Source organism: Spermophilus citellus, assembly GCF_964194105.1.
Source record: "Spermophilus citellus genome assembly, chromosome: 1".
In the NCBI taxonomy this organism is placed as follows: domain Eukaryota; kingdom Metazoa; phylum Chordata; class Mammalia; order Rodentia; family Sciuridae; genus Spermophilus; species Spermophilus citellus.
This window is the reverse complement of record NC_138182.1, coordinates 238,592,855-238,614,600: the sequence shown is the minus strand read 5'-3', so window position 1 is coordinate 238,614,600 and position 21,746 is coordinate 238,592,855. Positions and strand designations below refer to the sequence as shown.

General features: G+C 40.9%; 1 long non-coding RNA gene across 1 annotated transcript in view; it reads right to left on the bottom strand.

Moving 5' to 3' along the window:
- Positions 1 to 9,396: 9,396 nt before the first annotated feature.
- The window catches only part of LOC308647649, a 72,917-nt gene continuing 60,567 nt past the window's right edge, over positions 9,397 to 21,746 (bottom strand). Inside the window, exon 5 of the long non-coding RNA XR_014021673.1 lies at positions 9,397 to 10,043. This is a non-coding gene — a long non-coding RNA (uncharacterized lncRNA). The remainder of the gene's footprint in view (positions 10,044 to 21,746) is intronic.

The window sequence follows — 21,746 nt, the reverse complement described above, 5'->3', positions numbered from 1 at the left end:
GCTAGGCATGCAGTTTAAGTTGGAGCTTCTAGAAATGATTCCCATTCCCAGAATGACCCTAACTCTGATGTGTCTGAGAACACCAAGTCTCCATGTCCCCTGCAGGACCACTGTTTCTCCAAGATCTGGGCCAGCGGAGTCAAGAGCTTATGCCCTGCTTCTCACCCATTTACCTGGGCTCCTGAGTGAACATCTGGGTGGAGGAACCCTAGAAGCAAAGGAACAATAGAAGCTTGTAGTTTTGAGTCTCATTTTCAGAGTGGGCAGTGCAGAAGGTCCCAGGGGGTATTTGGAAGGGAAGTTGAGTGAGCTAGTCCACAGCTTCCTCTACATCTTCCCACCATCTCTGCATTTGACCTTTGGCTATGGAGGGCTAAGGACTCCCCTGTCTGACAGCCAGGCTCTTTGCTGCTGTCTTCTGGGTAAAGCAGCTGCCTCTGTAACCAAGCATTTCCTAAGCAGCCATTTCTGTGCTGTCCTCAACCCCTGGCTTCCCTGGAAGCTTCCCCACCTGGGCTCTTCAGAGTGGAAGAGACTTCTGGCTGGTGTCCCACATATCTGTGAATCTTCACCTCAATTTGCAAACTTCTATTGGGTTTGAGTTGTTCCCCAACACCCATAGCTCTCCCTCATGCCACCAGAATCTCCACTCCACTTGGGACATGTTTCTTTGTCATCATTTTTATTCCTTATTTTTTTTCCTTTTTAGATATACATGACAGTAGAGTGTATTTTGACATATTGCACATTTTTTTAAGTTGTAGATGGACACAATACCTTTTTTTAAAAAAATTATTTTAATGAGGTGCTGAGGCTTAAACCCAGTGCCCCACACATGCTAGGCAAGCACTGTACCACTGAGCTACAACCCCAGCCCCATTTTTATTCTTTCACAATAACTTTACTCAGGGAATTTTTCTCAATACACATTGGGCCATTAAATACAATTCTGTCCTCAAAGAGTTTTCACTATCATTCTCCTATCATTAAAAATGTTCTAACTGGCATCTACACTTGGTCTGTCAATCTCAACCCTCCTGCCCTTCTCAGGGGAAGTAGATGTTTGCTGGTGCTGCTGACATCCAGGGACAGGTTTCATTATGACTGGTCTAATGGGTGGCATTTCAGGGAAGAGCAGGATGCAACCTTGGCCAGCAGGTACCAAGTGAGATCAGCCTCCTCTAGGAGGTTTGAATCCAGTGTCCTGCCCATAGCTCAGAGGACAGGGCTCACTGGGCAGCCACATCGCTGCTGAAAATCCTGCTCCAGAGATGGGGAGAAAATATCATGTGCGAATCTGTATCAGAACAGGCTGGCCTTTTTTTCTGTTGAAGACTCTTTTTTTTTTTTTTTTAAAGAGAGAGTGAGAAAGAGAATTTTTAATATTTATTTTTAGTTCTCGGTGGACACAACATCTTTGTTGGTATGTGGTGCTGAGGATCGAACCCGGGCTGCATGCATGCCAGGTGAGCGCGCTACCGCTTGAGCCACATCCCCAGCCCCCTGTTGAAGACTCTTAACAGCTGTGAGATCATAGACCAGTCACTTAACCTCTCTGAGAAGGATGTTTCTTAAAATGAAGATGGTTCTGGTGTGATGGGTTTGACAAAAGGTATCACAGAAGAAGCAGGATGTAGAATTTGTGGCAATGGGGGATCTCCTTCCTGATTGTCCTTGGAGGAAATTCCTGTGATAACAGAGATTATCAAGATGGCAGGCTATTCCTCCCTCCACCCCACTCCGCCCCCTGCCATCATCAGGACTCAGACTCCTGAGTCCCACCATTGAATGGAGCTGAGGGCCTGACAATGTTCGAGTTTCCTTCTCTGCCCACTAACTTCCACAGGTTCACACACTCATCTGAAGCCTTCCCCTTCTTTCTAGTAGCTTCCTGGTGGCAACTCTACTTTCTAAGAATGGGACAGAGCATCTGACCCATGACGATTAGCTTCACTGCACATGGGAAATCTCATTTCTTATTGATCTTGGGATGCTTTTCAGAAATCCATGTGCTCTTGAACGCAGTTTTGCAGTGTCCTGCAAGGAGACACCACATGTGCAGTTCTATAAGCACATGCACGCATGTATACATACACATATATATTTGTGTATATATATACACACACACACACACACACACACACACAAATAAGCACATATGCTTGTATGTATGTATATAGAATACATGTACTATATATATATATATATATATATATATATATATATATATATATATATAATTAATTTTTTCCTGGGTTTTCATTCAGTGGAGTAACAAGACATCTTGCTGGTGCGTCCAACAAACCAGAAAGGGAAACACAGTGAAGATGAGACTCTTTTCCAGAGATGCAGCTAATTCCAACCAGCACATTAAGATTCTGAAGTTAAGAGCACATTGTAAAATGTGAATCGATGTGACATTGTCAAACAAAATGACCTGTGGGCTTGGGAGGTTGGAGCTTGTAGGAAGAGGCCAAAGTGTGCATCTTAATCTTGATTTCCTTTGGGACTGTTTCCACCATTGTGTTCCTGACTCTGATTATGTTCTTGTGCAATCAAACTAGCTCTAGTCCCCAGGGTTGGACAGCTCCTTTTTGTTTCTCTCTCTCTCTCTTTCTTTTATTTAGCCAGGACCTGGTATGATTGCTGTTTTGTTTGGGTTTTGTTTTGATCAGAAACAACGGTTTCATTTTTGAGTTATGAGCATACATGTGTTCACAAAATCCCATCCAAATAGAAGGAAAAGGATTGGATTAAAAGTCCTGCTTGGTGGATAAACAATTTAATGCACAGGAGCCTTGGAAAGCCATTTTAGCAATCAGGGATTTGACCTCAAAAATGCCACAAACAATCCAGTAGGTAAGCACAGATTTCTTCATTTATATCCATAATCTTAGGATATATCAAACCTTTAACCTTAAGAAAATTTCAGAGGGAATTTGTATTTAACGCCAAGCTTATCTTTGGCTTGGTTTCAACTGTATAGTAGAGATTGGGCAAGCTGGATAATAATAGAGATTCTGAATTCCAAGACAGGGTCTGTCTTCCCTACCTTTTTCTCCCCGTCCACACACGATCTGGAAACTTCTCTGCTGCATATCAGCTTAGCTATTTTATTTGGGGATCTTGAACACAGTATAGTATTTAGAGTTTCCATCCATCTCCATATCTGGACTTCACTTAGACTCTCCCTAAGCTCTCTTTCAATTTCTTTGCTATGTACTTCAGTGAACTGCAAACAAACAGATCATTTTCCTGATGGTGATAAAGTCGGTAATAGACTTTACTTCATTGCCTAGTGCCCTTCAGATATGCTTGCTACAAAACTCCTCAGCAGAACAAATATAGTTACTGAATTTGGTTACTGGTACACAATGAAATAATAGCTAAATAACACAGTTACATGGTTATAATATAGTTAAATCATGCAGCAAGTTGCACACAATAGCAAATGCAGTTAGGCAGAGAGAATGAAATTAAGGGTTAGAGGTAAAAGAGAGGATATATCTTAAGATGTGATTTGAAATGAAAAGCAGACACCCTCAAAGGGACATGGAAAGATGTCAGCAGACGAAGCCTGAGGAAGTGGCTCTTCTTGTCATCTGCAGCAGGCCTGGGTACAGAGAGGGGGAAGGCATGTTCAGTTGGCTATATATGTCTTCTTCTATGTCCCTTCTTTTTCTTTCACAGTGTGATCATCCCTCCTAACTGGCCTTTAGGATTGCTAAGTGGCTGTTCTTCCAATTCTCTTCTGATTTATCCTGTAAAGCATCACCAAATCAATTGTCCTTTAACACCACCTTAATTATGTCATCTTTTCAGAGCTGCTTCTTTCTTACTGAGGTAGATTACGTGCCACTTTCTTAGCCTGGCATTCAAGGCTTTGACATATTCTTTGTTCCAGCCCTACTACTCAAAGTATGTCCCAGCATGTGGGCGTAATTTGGGAACTTGTTAATGATGCAGAATTTCAGGCCCACTGAGGACCTAGGAATAGGAATTTGCAGTTCTTCCAATTCTCTAGGTGATCTCCAGGTGATTCACATACACATGGTTTGAGAAGTACTATTCTAGCCAAATGAAAGTTCAAATAGACTCCCTACATTCCTATTTCTGGTTTTTGACTACTTTCCTATTTCTGGTTTTCACCTTTCCTCCATATTTTGCTTATCCATCTCTGGATTCCTTGTCTGATCATCTCAAGTGTCACCATCTCCATGGAACCTTGTCTAGTTATGCCATGGACCAGGCAGGCCAATCTTCAGAACACCTGCCAGACCCTTTATAAATTGAGCTGCTGAAGAGGTGGTTTTACATATACCCCTTGACTTGATCTTTTTGACTATAGAGGATAGATCCCTGGTTGGGTAATCAACACTAGAATAACCCATCTGGTGGCTGGCCAATAAGCTGAGAGTGATTCATGAAATTTAAGCAGGTACAATTAAATTATCTCTCTTTATTTTACAAATTCAAATAGGGCAGTTAGCAGTAAAACTAAAGCTAAAATACCTGTAGACAGAGTCAAGGTCATGAGGGGTCATAGGCAAACCACAGGTATGACGAAACAGACTTGGCTTTAAGTAAGCCAATCAGTAGAGATGGGAGGGGAGGACAAATATGCCCACATGGCAGAGATGCCATGAAAGGAATATATGGAGTGAATAATGGGATCCTAGGACCTAAGTTCCTTTTCACTCCCAGATTGTAGATTCTAATAATAACATCTTCTAACCCTCATTACTTTCGAAAACTTCCAGAAATCTCCATTCCTTGCAATCAAGATAGCCTACTTTGGGTCCCTCAAATGGAGCTGGCTCCATCTCTAGTCTCTTGGAGACCGTGTTCCTTGTTCTTATTGGCTGTTTCTCAGCCTTACACTAGAACACCTGATAAGCATCAGCTATTGACAAATTGTGATAGGATTGTGTCCTCCTTTTAAATCATATAGCAAGGCACATGCTTAAAAATAACGTAGGGCTGACTCAAACCGAATTCCAGAGAAGCAAGAGCATTATAGCGAAGAGACCTTGGAAAGAAGGTGACAGGATTTATCATTAGTATAAGAGCAACTAAGCTGTAGAGTGGCTAGCATTTAGTTGAAGTCTCTGGTGCATTGTACCAACCAAGCAAAAGAGCTACAAACCTGCGTGTATTCTTAATACCAGCTATTCAGTGTCATAGCAACAAAATTAGCGAATCCCGTCTCTCAAGAATCGGATCTCAGCTGACACTGTTTTATCAGTAAAATAATTTCTTGTAGTGAGTTGATAGTACCAAATACATGTTTCCAGCTGTTCAGCAATCTTCCCTCTTAACCTTTAATCTGCTCCAGGCAGTTCCTACAGATTACAGGACAAATGATGTTTGTGGAAAGATAGGTCTCTGCAGATTGAAGTAGGCAGCTTCGTCTCTGCTGCTGGAGGGTTGCTTCCCACTGAGGGTCATGGCGGGTGATGTGCGTGTGGGTGTGGCAGGATCAGAAGGGGAGCTAGGTGCACAGAGAGAGGCAATTCTGTATGTGTGTTTTGCTTTTAGAGTGGGATATCAAGCTGTGTCTGAAAAGCATCAACATGGTTGTTTGGAAGGAAGGCAGAGATGGGGCCCTAATTTTACAAGTATGTGGGGATTTCTTTTCTGTGTCTTAACTCCCTCTTGGAAAATACCACCCTCCAAATCCGGAGGTTTCATCAGCTCTTAAGCTGGAAACGTCTTCTTTAATGGCTTTGTGACTCAGAGGGCCTGGGTGATGGTTGCTTTTTCTGTGTATAGAACTATAATCCTTCTCAATTATCAAAGACATAAATTACTATTATTTCCTTACCAGATCGAACATCTCGCTTAAATATGTGAAAGAAAAATTGTTGGTTGTCTGGTGAATTTTCCTCTTGGAAAAACTGCCTATTCTTAATCTACAAGTTCAATGAAAGTTCAAAAGTTTATCAGTGCAAACTCTATATTCTAATAATTCATCAAGTAGCTTCTACATCTACATCAGGGACACTCTAGGTTGAAACATTTTTGTCTCCTCTCCCATGTGGTTGAGACATTTTTGTCTCCTCTCCATGTAAAAGTAATCAAACAGCACATTTCCTGGGCATATCACAAATACCTATTGATCATAATCAGAGCACAGATGGTATGAGAGCTTGGCTGACACAAGGGCCCTGATGTCAATCACAGGAACAAATTGATTTTGACTGCCCGGCCACATTTCTCCTACCCAAGCAGAATTCCATTCAGTGCTGCTGTTTGGAGAATTTTGAGCAGACAGCATTTCTGAAGGAGAGTCATAGTCCAAAGTTATTGTAGAGGTAAACTTGATTACCGAGAACATGGTGATTTTAATGTACTTCATACTTACCTTTACCATAAGGAGGTCAATATCTTTCTTGGGTGTTGAAAGAGCTCTCATCCATTTAAAATTTATCCTGATTTATGCCTGCTAATTAGGGAAAGGGAAAATCCTGATTTGCATTTTTTTTTCTAGCGGCGTATGAAGTGTCATTAATACTTTTCTCCAACTGGGATTTGTTTTCTTACTCATTTTTTAAATTGATAATTTTCATTGAAATTACTAAGGCACATACACTTATGCCATCCATCTTTCCCCCGTGACGTGGGGGTATGGACATATATGCTGGAGAATAATGTAGAAAGAGAAGGCCAGTACCCCCAATACTATCATACACATTAAAATCCTCTGTGAGAGCCAGATAAGAAAGGATGCTTCAATACTATCCATTACTGTCCATTACTCTACCGCTTCATACATCAAGGCTGCCAGGACAAGTTCAATAGGAAATGGGTCTGACTCTATCAGGTAAGGGGTCTGGAATGTGAATGAAGAATGACTTGGGGACAAAGCTGTTCCGTCCTTATCCCAGTCCCAGTACTGGGATGGCATATTTTTAATGTGGTCTCTCTTTCTTGCCACTTAGCTATTCTACAGTTTTCTTTTGAATTGTTCCTCACTTACACTCTCTAACTGGTGGCAGGAGGAGCTAGGCGATGGTCCTTTTCTTTAAGTATCTAAGCCTGTTCTGCAGCCATCATTCATCGTACCCTGAGTGGACATTAAACTCAAGGGAACCATGGACTGGTCTAATCCAACTTGCGTATCTCCTCTCCAGAATACATGTCAGGAGACACAGTCTGCAGGCAGATAATGTCATGTGCTTGGAATGAAAGACATATTCAGTCGCAGAGGAAGCAAAGGTCGTGGAAGCCTGGGGCAGCCATTGCCAGCTGTCTGTGCTCTGATGAGTCAGTGGAGAAAGCTTGTCTGAGAAGACAAACAAGAGATCAAAGCTAGCAATGAGTGGGAAACCTTGGGCTCCTGACAGGATCCCTGGTTCTGGGCTCTGTGGTATCAGGCTCGTCAAACTTCCTGGGACCCAGCTCCCCTTATTCTTGGGGTGCTCTTAGGCTTGTTCATTGTACTTCTGAATAGGTCTTGATTTCTCTGAAACTGGCTTGAATGAGTTTCTGTTCTTCACAACCACATGCGCCTTGACTGGAAAGTCTGCTGTCTGAAAGATTCCGGTGGGAATGGCAGTGGCCAGTTCTACCTAGTCCAATGGCTGGGAACTCTGGAAGATCATGCTGCTCTCTTTCATCTGGCTGAGAGCAGTTCCACAAGAGACCGTGCCCAGAGAAAAAGGTATTGTTCCTGATGTGTTCAGTCTCTCAACCTCACCTTCAAAGCCTCTGTGCTCATCCCTGTTTCTCGCTCTGATGATTGCCCCTGCTCTCCAGCACTGACCATTTACTTAAACCATTCTGCTTTGTTCATTGCTCCCTGTGGTAGATTAAAGTTGGTTACACATTTTTCGCATTTTTTTTCCATTGAGAGATAGACAGAGTCCAACTCCCATTCCCTTGAATGTCGTTGGCCCCTGTGTCCTGCTGTAACATTAGAAAGCAGTAGAAGTGATATTTGGATCTTCCAAGTGTAGGTCATAGAAACCCTTGCAACTTTGGCTTGTGCCCCTGGGAGCACTCTCTCGGAACCCTTAATGGAGAGAGAGAGAGAGAGAGAGAGAGAGAGAGACAGAGAGAGAGAGAGAGAGAGAGAGGGCGCAACCACAGGTTCCAAGCACCAAACTTGGAAGAAGCCATGCTGGAAATGTCCCCTCCAACCCCAGCAGAAGCCTGCAGATCCAAGATAAACCAACCTGTGAAGCCCTGTCAGAATTACTGAAACACAAAAATTGGGAGCAAAGCACAATGTGTTAAACCACCAGGTTTAAGGTAGTTTGCTATACACCAATGGAAGACTAGAATATTCCTAGTCATCTCAGGGCTATTCCAACTTTCTTGCCTTTCCTTTTGAATCCCCATAGGCTTTGTGGTTCAGGACAAGCATCTCCCTTTCCCAGAGGCCTTCCCTGATTACTCATCTCTTCTGTAGTGTGTTTGGCCCGAGGCACTCTCAACCCTTTGCTTATGCAATCCCGTCTCTTTGATGTTTTTTATTGCCTTGTCTGAATGCCCCAAGGGCACAGACTTTTTCTTAATTTAATTTAATTTTTTGAAGTACCTCTTGCTTTTTATTTTGATTGTGTGTAGTCTTTATATTTTTAGGGTGAACACAGAAATTCTATGTAGCACTCATAATGGGCAGGATCAAGTGACATTCTGGGAGTTGGTTTGCTTGTCAACACATGCATGTATCATTTATGGGAGGTCAGGGTCAAACTCTACATGTATAGCTCAGTTCTAGCTTGGGTGAGTTTGTGTCTTTTAACCACATCACCTTTTTCTAAAACCTATTTTGTTTGGACTTCTCTTAGCCCATCAGAATGGACTTTCCCACGTTCCCAGGACATTTTGTTTTTTCAATTCCATGTACCCATTGGTTTCCCTTTCACATGCAACATTCTTCTTTGCAGTGTTCAGAAAACTCATTAGTGTCCAACCTCCTCAATTAGGCAGAGTAAACATGCATTACTCTGAATTGCCCTGCACTGCATTAGATACAGACAGAGTGCAAGCAAAACCTTGGCCCAGCATCCAAGGATTTGACCACTGAAGTTTACTTCCCTTCAATCAAATTCAGATCACATCTTCCTGTTCTTTGCTATATAAGTAGCTGAACTCTTATCTTCAGTTTTCAAAGGATCACTCTTTCCTCTTCCGCATATATCCATTTCCTCTTTTATTCATGGCATGTACTTATGTATTATTGTGTGTGTACCATTCATTTGTGGGATCATCTACCGTTAGATTTTCCTCATTTTTCTTAATCCAACAATCACAAAATCAGCATCACAAATAACGGGAGAACCAAACTGAGATACAGAGAACTTTTGTAACGGTGCCAAAGAAAAAGAAAGGACACATTTGAAATGTTCTGCTTCTTAGAGAATTCTATTGAAACAACAACAACAACAACAACAACAAAAACCCCCAAGAAGTTATTGAACTTCTCCCTAGAAATTACAACTGTATAAATTCTAACTTTTCCCAGTGCTCAGGCACACAGAACACAGGGAACATTCACCACATTCTATTCATGCTCTGGGTCGTGACTAAGATAAATAGATTTGAGAGAAGCATTGATGTGGGTGTGCTCCAAGTGGGAGGAATTTCATGTTCCAGTCTCCCTGCTGCACAACTAAAATATTAGAGATTTTGTGAAGTTTATGCTTGACTCCTTTTAAAGGAGGATGTGACTAAGGTCATAGCGAGATAAATCTTTGACAAAATGTATGAAGGCACGAGGATCTGAAAAAAGGGAGTGAAACAGTTCAAGTGCATGAGTGGTATCCTTACAAGTTAGGGGTAACTGGAAGTTCTTGGAGTAGTTCTTAGGGGAGAGGTGGCTAATAATCCACATCTCAGTTGGAACACTCTCATGCTTGCTTTCTCATCAGTTTTAACACACACACACACACACACACACACACACAACTTATTTATACTCAATATCCAATCTGTTGAATAGTATTCACTGTTCTTCATCAGGATGCTGAATTGTGACATAGTCTTCAGTTCCTTAGCGATACACTGTCATGTCATCTTTGTGAAATTCTGGTCACCTAAAAGGAAAGGGAACGTTGAATTGTGAGAAAGAAAATGCTGATTTTAATCACAAACGTGTGTAAGAACTAGAAAGACAATAGGAAAAGGTAGGTCAAAGAATTGCATTTGAACAAGTGTTTTTGATTAAGGTTTGTGTGGGCCCAGAAGTCCCCTTTAAGTTCCTTTTTATTGAATAATTTTCCTTTGATCCTTAAGTAACTAAAAGAAAAACCAGCACTTGACATTAACCTAGGACTCGGAGCCCATGGTGGATGCTTTGCCTGACGGCTGTCAGGGGCTCTACCAGAGGAGGGCCTTGCCCCGTGGTGCGAGCACATTAGCTTTATTTCCCAATTGAGCTCTTCCACTCTGTCTCCTGGGTGGGGATGGCAGATGGTCAGCTGAAGCACTCATTCCACCAGTGTACTTTTTTCTTTGTTGTGATTGACTTCAAAAAGGCTGGTCAGCAGATACTGAGGGTGGGTAAGAAGATGTCAATTACTTCAGGAACTGTGGTCTCAGAAAAAGGGCAGTCATCCCCAGTCACCGGAAACATTGAAAATTCCACTCCATCTGCTTTATTGTTCTATTTGTTAGGAATGCTGCAAAAATGATTTCTTTGATTTTTACCTTTGTGGATAAAACCAAATCATTGAACTGGGGTGTAACTCAGTGATAGAGTCCATGCTTAGCATGTGGAAGGCTCTGGATTCAATTCCTAGCACCCAAAACCAATCAACCAACCAACCAAACAAAAACAAACAAAAAACCCCAGCATTGAAATGGGAACAAATTAAAAGGGAAAATGCAGAATTCTTTTTAAAAAGAGTTAAATGGAGAGAGAGAGAGAGAGAGAGAGAGAGAGAGAGAGAGAAAGCAAAGATTAAACAAATCTCAGAGTATTTTTTTTAAACCATGTCAATGCAATTCACCCAAATTCCCCTTTTCCATATTTAAATGTCTGATCAGTCATTGGGTTTCAAGACAGACATGATGCTTGAAAGGCCACTTTGTAATGGCTTTGCCCTGGTTCAGATTATTTGCAATCCAGGGGAAAAATGTGCATTCTGTGTGAAAGCAAATAGAAAACATATCTGAGCACAAATCAAAAGAATGATTACCACACTCACACTCTGTACCCATTACCAGGTCCCCAAGGCTCTTGTTCTGTTTGTCTTGGCACTTTTTCTTTAGTGGCCTTCGGTTGGACTGGGTGGGAGAAACAACAACAGCAACCCACAAAACCCTCAGCTGAGCACGAGGGCGGTGGAAATGGATGGGCTGAACAGATTGAACATCCTTCAAGGGCTTGGCACTGCAGACTTTATTGTGGGGGAAGCTGCTGGGGGAGACCTCCTGGGGCTCCCATGAAGGTCTTTGCTGCATGTGTCAGGAAATGCCTGACCATCTTTGGGAGGGGCAACTCTGCTTTCATTTCAATCTCTAGCAAGCTCCCACTCAGTGGGTAATGAAAAATGGCATTTGCACAAAGTGAAAACACTGTTTCTAGAGCATATTATGCTTTGCACCGCTCAGGAGACAACATTTCATATCCTATAAGAAGAATTATCTATATAACTTACTGTGCATGGCAGAAAAGTTGCAATGTGTCTTTAAAAGAGCTGTTTCCATACTGCAACATTCACTCCGGGCTCTCCTACTCCCCACTGATGAATAGCCCGGTGTTTATAAGCAAATTCGCTCAACCCCTTAATGATGACCTAGAATAAACATCTGACTTACAATGCTTTCAAGCTCTCTGGTGTTTAGGCATGAATTGTTCGTTTCTATGCCTTTTGTATCCAGCCCAAAGGAAAGACAAATGATACAAGGGATGATTTACATTATCAATGGAGGCAGAGGTTAGGCCTGTGTTTATCTGATCCTCTTTATTATATAACAAATGGTGAGATAACCAGCCTGGTGCACAATGACCATTCAATTTGAGCCACCCACCCTCCCCATTTCCATGTTCATTTTAATTTTAAAATATATTATAAAGACAGGCCCTTGTATAGTTACAGAAGTCTCCTTCGGCTCAGGCAGGCATATAGGAAAGGATGAGTTTGTTGTTTAGTGTCAGGCTATTCACCTCTCCATAGAGCCCGCAAGGCTATTCCAACTGTGGCTTTACTTTCTAGCTGCACTGGGAGAATTGGTACCATACTTAATGACGATATGGAGGCCCAGCTCAAGTTGATGTTGAATTCTGAGAATACTGGAAATGTGGAATCAATTAACCTAGTGTTAGAAAAGACCATGGGGTTCATGCATGATCCTGGAACCTCAGTTTTCCTTTGGGAAAAATCCAGTCATCTCCCAAATCATCAGTCTTGGCTTGTCAGGAAACCCTCCAAAGACCTTCAGGACAACTTGGGCCACATTTGAACATGATGCCCCAAGATTAAAGTCATTGAGAATCCTAAGTATTCTATTCTTTGGAACAAATTACCAATTCTCATGTAGCAGGAATTGCTCTCTGAAGGAAAAAGTAAAAAAAAAGCTTCTTAGATGGCTAGGATCTTTCTACTCCTGGATGTGCCCATTTTCAAATTTGTCTTGATGCAGATGATTCTCATGGGACTCACGGAGATGGGCTGTTGGTGAAGGCAGTGGTGATGGAAGGCAAGCTCAGGGAGATGGAGCTGGGGTGGTGATGGAAGCTGAGATGACCTCCTAGGGAAGAAACACATTTCGTCTGGTCGCTCTGAGTGACTGCAGCTATAGAACCTGGACAGACTGTATGAGGGCTTCAAAGGTAAATAGTGAGCAAACTGAGGAAAAAAACCAGAATTTGGGGTGTCAAGAAACTAGGGTAATTTACCACTTTTTCTCCTTGTGCTCTCCCATCCTGAACTCGGTGCAGCCCTAAAGGCCAGAAGTAGGCATCAGGGAGCAGAGAGCCAAGGAGAAGCTTGTTCAAGGAGTCGGAAAGGAGACTCCTAACTCAGAAATCATGCAAAAACACATATTTCTTTTTATATTTTCCCCTGTTTCCTTACACCCCAGTTCCTAAGCAATCTCTTAAATGGCAGCAATGGGAACAAAAGAAGCAACGAAGAGCAGAAATCAATGAAAAACAGAAAAATAATAGAGGGGAAAAAAGAAAGCCAAAAATCAGTTCTTTACAAAAATCATTAAAACTTGTAAGTCCCTAGTAAAATGATGGAGAAAGAAGGAGAGAGAAGGGGGTGGGGGAAAGGAAGGGGAGAGAAAGAGAGAGAGAGAGAGAGAGAGAGAGAGAGAGAGAGAGAGAGAGAGAGAGAGATTCACTTATGGATACCAAGAAATGAAAGAGAAGGTAACTACTATAGGTCCTATAGGCAGTTGAAAAAATCACCAGGGAATACTAGAAAAAATTTTTCTGCATGTAAATCCAACATATTAAAAGAACTGTGCAAGCTGGGTGTGATGGCACAAGCTCGTAATCCCAGCGGCTTGGGAGGATGAAGCAGGAGGACAGCAAGTTCAAAGCCAGCCTTAGCAACTTAGTAAGTCAAGTCCCTAAGTAACTTAGCTAGACCCTGTCTCAAAATAAGGTATAAAAAACGTTGGGGATGTGTCTCAGGGGCTAAGTGCCCCTGGGTTTAATCCTTGGTATCAAAAACCAAACCAAACCAAACCAAACCAAACAAACAAACAAAAAACTGTACAATCACTTGAAAAGTTCAAACTACCCAAACTCACCAAGATGAAATAGATAACTTAAATTGTAATATAACTGTTAAACTGAATTTGTAGCTAAAATTCTTCTGAAAAAGAAATTTCCTGGGTTTATAATGATTTCACTGGTTAATTCTCCAGAACATTTAAATAAGAAATTTGACCAACTCTGCAAAATCTCTTCCAGAAAATTGAATATGTTGGAACACTTACTAACTCATGAGACCTGCATGAACTTGATATCAATTAAATCCTGTTTTATTTAATTAACTTTGTACTTATTTTCTGTATACTTTAAATTATTTTACCTTTTTTAAAGAAAAAGTTTTTAAGGTGGAGGTTTAGATAATTGATTTGAAGCTTTTATTCTTTTCTAGCATTATTAAATGCTTTCTGTAATCATTTAATGCTATAAATTTTCCTCTAAACATTATGTTATCTGAATCTGCATTTTACAAAGATGCATTCCAGAAGTGCAAATACAAAGGCAACACAAAAATAATAACACAAATAAAAAGACAATACAAAATAACTTCAGATTGATAACATGCATTAATACAGACACAAAAAACTCTTCAACAAATTTTAACAAGTCAAATCTAGCAATATATATAAAAGAATTATACGATGACCAAGAACAATATACCATATTGACACTAAAAAACTCAAGTCACATATTTATTTCATTTGTTGCAGAAAGATCTTGTGATAAAATTTAACATGTCTTTATGATGAAAACTCTCAGATAACCAGAAATTGAAGACTACCTCAAAATTATAAATGTTAATGATGATGACTACCACCACCACAACGAAAACCTCATAACTAACAGCATAACAAATACCAAAAGATTGTATGGTTTCTTCTCAGATAAGGTACAAAGTAATAGTCTCCACCTTCACTATTTCTACTCAATAGTGTTTTGGAAGTATGACCAAGAATAATAAGGCAAGAGAAAGACATGATTGGACAGGAAGAAATAAGGCAGCAACTATTCATTGGCAATATATTTGATGCAATATATTCTATGAAGAAAAGTGCGAGTAATTTATAAAAAATAAACAAGCAACTTCTAGTATCAATAAGTTTCAAGATACAAGATAAACACAAAAAATCAATTGTATTTTATATACTAGTCATTTATAAGTATAAACCAAAATTTTAAAGAAATATCTTAAAATCTCTGAAAAGTAACATATTGGGCTGTAAACATAACAAAACTTGTACAGGGTCTATTTGTCAAAAACTATGAAAGGATAATAAAAGAAATCAACAAAGACCTAAGTAAGTAAACATATCCTTTTCTTGGACTAAAAAAACTCAATAAAAAACTTCTAAAAAGATCAATTAAACGGATCTCTATATGTAACAAAATTCCCACCAAAATTCCTGCAAGAATTTTTGTAGGTATAGGCAGGCAGATTTTTAAAAAAAATCTATACAAAGATTATTCTTTCCCTGTTGTGTATTCTTGGCATTGATAGTGCAGATCAGTTGATTAATTTATTCATGAATTTACTTCTGGACTCTATTTTGCTCTACTGGTTCATATATATAAATACGTTTTCATGTCAGTGCCATATTTTTTTGGGGGGGTTACTGGGGATTGAACTCAGGGGCACTTGACCACTGATCCACATCTCCAGCCCTATTTTATATTTTATTTAGAGAAAGACCCTGGGGATCCTCCTGTTTCAGCCTTCTGAGCCACTGGGATTACAGACATGTGCCACACCGTAACAAGCGACATGGGGATTTTGATAAGAATTGCTTTCTGTAAATAGATATTTTTGGGTAGTGTGGCCGTCTTAACAATTTTAAATCTTCCAATCCATGAATGTAGATGTCTTTCCTTTTATTTGCATCTTTTAAAATTTCTTTCTTGTTTGGTAGATTTTAAAACACTTATTAAATTTTAAATTTTAAAATACTTATTACTAAGTATTTTATACATTTTGGTATTATTATAAATGGGATTGCTAATTTAGTTTTTGAAAAGTTTATTGCTAGTGCATAGAGATGTAACTGGTTTTTGAATGTTGTTTTCTTATTCTGCACCTTTACTAGATTTATTTACTAGTTTTAATATTTTATTTTTTTGTGGAGTCTTTGTCTTACATATTCTATATATAAGGTCACAACATCTACAAACAGAGAGGACAGCAGGTGATTCTTACTTCTTTTTATTGCCTCATTACTCTGGTTAGGATATTCATTCCCACATTGAATAGAAAAAGATGGGAAAAGTGAACATCCTTGCCTCATTCTTAATATTAGAAACATTTTCATTTTTCACCATGACTATGATATTAGTGTGTGATTTTATATATGGCATTTATTTTTTGAGGTAAATTCCTTCTATACCTACATTGTTGATGGTTTTTATGATTTTTTTGCAGAAGTTTTACTGCGTTTATTGAGATAATTGTGTGTTTTTGTCCTTCATTCTGTTAATAAGATGTATCACATTATTTAATTTGCATATATTGAACCATCCTTGCATCCCAGGGATAAGTCCTACTTGGTCATGATGTATGAATTTTTTAATGTTTTGGGAAAATTGAAGAAAATTGAACCCTTGTCATACATCAGACACAAAAATTAATTGCACAATTGTACAAAGACTTAAAAGTAAGACCTGAAACTATAAAATTCCTAAAGAACATATAGGATTAAAAACTTCATGATGTTGGTTTTGGCAATGATTTCTTGAATATGATCCCTAAAAGCACAAGCAACAAAAGCTAAAATAGACAATGGGACTACATAAAACAAACAAACAACAACAACAACAACAACAAAAACTTCTGCAAAACAAAGGAAACCTACAAAATGGGAGAAAATATTTGCAAATCTTATATTTGATAAGGATTAACAACTAAAATACATAAGGAACTCCTACAACCCAATAGCAAAACAAAACCCCAAATAACTCAATTTAAAAGGGGCAATAGATTTGAACAGACATTTTCATTAGCCAGTAGGTATATGAAAGTATTCAACATCATAAGGAAAATACAAATCAAAACTATAATGGGATATTATCTCACATTCATTCAGATAATTATTACCAAAAAAGGAGATAACAAATGCTGGTGAGGATGTGGAAGAGTTGGGACCATTTTAAACTGTTGGTAGGATTGCAAAATAGTGTAGCTGTTATGGAAAACAATAAGGAGGTTTTTAAAAGAACTAAAAAAAAAAAAAAGAAATAATAGATTACCTAGCAATCCCACTTTTGGGTATACATATCCAAAAGGTTTGAAATCAGGATCTTAAAGAGATATTGATATCCCTATGTTTGCTGTAGCTTTATTCACATAGCCAAGGTTTGGAAACAACATAAATGTCCATCAATAGATGGACAGATAAAGAAAATATGGTATGAATATACTACGGGATATTTTTCAGGCTTAAAAAAGAAGACAATTATGTTATATCAACAGCATAAACGAAAGACATTATGCTAAGAGACATAAGCTAGGTTACAGAAGGAAAAATATTGTCTGATTCCACTTATATGAGATACCTAAAAGGAAATCTAAAACCACAATTGAGTACCTTTATACACCTATTAGAATGGCTGAAATAAAAGAAAAAGGCTGAAAACACAAAATGATGGCGACATTGCAGAACAAACGGAACTCTCATCTGTTGCAGGCGGGAATGTAAAATGGAATGGCCATACTGGAAGTTTGACAGTTTCTTGTGAAGTTAAACATACGCTTAGCATAAAACCCAGCAATCCCACTCCTGGGTATTTACCCTAGAGAGATGAAAACTTATGTTCTTACAAAAGCCTGTACATGAATATTTTTTAGCAGCTCACTTCATAATTGTCCAAACCTGGAAGTAATCCAAATGTCCTTCAATGGATGAATGGATAAACAAACTGTGGTACTTTCACACACTGGAATATTTACTCATCGATAAAAAGCAACAACTTGGATGAATCTCAGAGGCATTTGAGAGGCATTCTGAGTGAAAGAATCTAGTCTCAAAAGATTATATACAGTATGATTCAATTTATATGGATGTCTCAAACAGACAATACGATAGTAGTGGAGAGCGGATCATGAGGGAGGATTTGTTTTGCCAATGGAATTGTTCTGTGTCCTGACTGTGGTAGAAGTTGTATGTATTATACAGCACCTAACATTCCTAGACCTGTACAGATACACAGATGCAACGTCAATTGTAGTGCACAATGATTAAAGAAATAATAATCCAGGGAGCATAAGGTCTTCCCACCCATTCTCCTCAAGGAGATACACTGCTTCCCTTGCTCTCCTTGCTCCCAGGACTGCCCCATTCTTCCTACATGTCTCACTGTCCTCAGGCTATGGCCCCTCACCCAGCCTTGCCTAAGGCTGTTCCTGAGCTCTGTACTCTTCTTAGTCAAGAGCAAACACCCCAAATCCACAAGGTTTTCAGCCAGTTCCCTCAACAGATGAACAAAGGACAATCATAACAGAAACAGGAGCCGTTCTGATTGCTCTCTATCCAATGATATCCTCTATATCCTCTGTACAGTGAGTGCCCTCAGTTCTGCTTCCAAAATAGGTTCTGAACCTAGTCAAGTCAAGGCTGCTGCCATCTTTGGCCTTAGCTAGTACAAAGGCCTCCTGTCTGGCCTCCCTGCTTCCACTTCTTCCCCATAGTTGTCAATTTCCAACACAGCAATCAGAACAATCGCAATAAGACAAACATCATGCCATTTTTTCCATTTATAAACCTTCCAAACCTTCCAAAAACATTTAGAATAAAAGCCAAGAGGCTCCGGCCTCTAGGGGCCTCCATCTGGCCCTGTGTTCCTCCCCAGGCTGCTTCCTTCCCACTCCTCCCTCCCATCCTGTGTTCCAGCCATTCTGACCTTTTTGCTCTTTCCAGGAGATGTCATGCTTATCCCCACTTTAGCACTATTCTCTCTTCCTGGAACTGGTTTCCCCTGAAAGTCTGCATGGTTGGTGCTTCAGATTGTTCAAAACTCAGCCCTGAGGTTACTTCCTGTCAGAGAATTCAGACAAAATCTTCTGTCTTTGGGTTTTAAGTAAACTGCCCAGCCTTCTAGTCTCTCTTTAACCCTTAACCTTACGTATTTTCCCTCAGCACTTAACCACCTCTCTTATAGATGCTGGTTTCCCACTGCAACATGGACTCAGGAGACTTACTGTGATCTATGGGTGCCTGGGATCTGGGTCCTGTTCCCTCTCTGCTATCATAACTCTCTACTCCCAAGGAATGATCTCTGGCTGCCCCAACCCTGGGGACTCCACTCCAGCTACACTACCGCCTGGTGTTCCTGGAACACCCCACAGGATTCCTGTTTCCACCCTAGAGCCTCTGTCCTGCCATGCCCTCTCTCTGGAATGCTGTCCCTCCACATAGCTCATCTTTCAGTTCCTCCTGCACACATGCTCCTTCCCTGTGCTCCTTCTGCTGCCTGGGCCACTCTTTCAGACCCATCCTCCCTGTACTGACGCGTCCTCTCCCCTTCCTCCTCAGCTCAAGCCTCACTTCTTCAAGGGAATGTTCTCCAAATGTTCTCCGATTATCAGTCAAGGTCAGACCTCGAGATGGGCTCTCAGGTTACCAGCCACCTCTCCTGCTCACCACCCATCACAGTGGGGACTTGTGTGTATTTCTGTGGGTATTTGGTTAGGGCTCCTGTGAGGGAGGAACAGTGGCCAATTCTGCCCCATCATTAAATCCTCTGGAACCTAGCATACCTTGGCACGGAATAGGCTTTTATTAAACATTTGTTGAATGGAAACATTCATTCACGCTACAAAAGCTACCCACTTTTCTATATGGTCCCAATTTCAGGATAAGGCAGTGAAGGTAATTGTTAAAACGAAATTCAAAGTAACACATTAAGCTCTATTCCCTTGGCACTGCTAGGATATGAAAGATGCTGTGGTGTACAGGAAACAGGAGACTGGGCAGGTGCGTTTGTAGGGGCAGAGATAGAAGATGAGCTAAGAACTGCTGAGGCCTGAGCAGCCTTCATTGTTGACAGGTAGTAGGATCAAAGCTTCCATCCAATAATATAGCTGGTGCTCACATATTTTTTGACAGTCTGTAGAATTTTCTTCATGTTTTTTCTATTAAAACTCAAAGGATGAGAGTAACAATAGATCACCAAAATTGGTTCAGCATAGGTAACCTCAGGGCAGTCAGCTGTGTCCTTCTGTGAGCTGCCTGACCATGGTGTGGATGGGCAGAAGGGGCAGCTGTCCGTGTGGTTGATGGTGTGGAGGTGAGTCCACCCTCAGGTGGGTGTTGGGGAGGCCCTTCTGATGACTTTTAACATGCATTCAGAGCTTGTGCCATACTTTCTGTTAGCCAAAACCTCAGTCTCCTCCTTTACCTGACGTTTGTGGAGAGACCAAATCAGTGTGTGTCAACCCTGCTGCTCACTGGAATTACATGAGGGAGATATGCAAATAAAGATGCCTTGGCCTATCTGAGACCAATTAAATTCGAATCTCCAGGGTGGTATCCAGTATTAGTATTTTATAAAAGCTCCTAGTAAGTGCAGCCAGATTTGACACCACCGTGAGATGCAGTGCCAGAGGCTACTTACTCCGGTTCTCAGGCTAAATGATAATGGCGTGGTGGGCAGATGTTTGCCATGGCCACCAATGATCCTGTCTTCTGCCCTTGTGTAAACTCTGCCCCTTGAGTTTAAGTTGAACTTAAACTCAGGTCATAGCTACCCAGGAGAAAATGGTCAGTCAAGAAGAGTGGGGAAAGCGAATTGAAAAAGCCTGCATATTCCTAAAACGTGGGTGATCAGTCTGTAGCTACTGATGACCTTTGCCACTGACGACCTGCATCACCTCGTTGCCTACCTTCTTTTTACTCTAACTCCAACCCAGCGGGGATGATCTCAGGATGGGCAGCCTCTTGGTGCTCCAAGCATCCTCATAGAACCTTCCTCCCAGGCTCTGGTTCTGCCCTGCTCCTTGGCATCCTCTGCTTACCTGGGCTGCTGGTCTGAATGTGAAGCTGGCATCACGGCCGCTTGTTCTCTCAGCTAGAGAAAATCTTCCTGTCGATGCAGAGCCGGTCAGAGCAACATTCTGCACAATGTGGCTGTGGAAGCTGCCTATCTACACCATCATTATCTTCATTACTGCACTGCGAGCTCAAGCACCAGGGGCCAAGTTCTTGTTGGAGGCCCTGGCTCTGGTGGTGGGCTCCTCTGGCAGGGCCTGTGTGCCCTCTCTGAGAGGCAGATTCAAACCAAACCTTCCTTGATCAGGAAGGCTCTTTGCATTTCTTTGGTGATATTTGGATTACCAGGCCAATCAACTCCTGTTCCCTTAAAATTTTCCTCTGCATCAGGGGAGCTGCTCCCGGGATTCTATTCCATGTCCCTGGCTTCCCCTCCCTCAGAGGTTCCAGCAGCCCTTTTGTTGGTTTGGCTCTCCACTTAGATCATTGAAGCAACTTCAGATCCAACTGGGCACCACTCAGCATTTCATTTATGTCTTGGCAAGGTTACCATGTTATTACTTAACTGTGCTGCTGCTACTCAATAAGTGGGAACTGATTGAAATAACCACAGGAGTTGCTGGATTCCCCTAATTTTAGCACAGAGTTAAAGCTCACTCCCACAGTTGGAAGTTAAAATAGGCTGCCAGCCCACAGAAGTGCCCACCCACCACACCTAATTGTCACACCACTGATGCCTGTAATGGAAGGAAACACAGAAGCTGGAGAGAACATTCTTAGAAGCAAGCCTCTTCTCTTTGGCAAATGCCTGAGGTCATTTTGGCCAGTCCTTGTTTCATGGTGACCCTAAACCTGTGAAAATTTGCATGGCTCTTTTAGGTACTCTTGATTTCTTCCCCGATTTGTTTATCAGATTGTCCAAGCAGACAGTCACTGCAGAGAGCAACCGCCAAGAACAGAAACTTCTGTTTGGGGGTGCCTCTTTAAATGACTCATTCGGGGGAGTCCAGATACAGGAGACGCAATGACCCTGAGGAATCTAGGTAATGACACTTAATCCTAGCTAACTCACTTTCTCTTGATGTCAGGGCAATCAA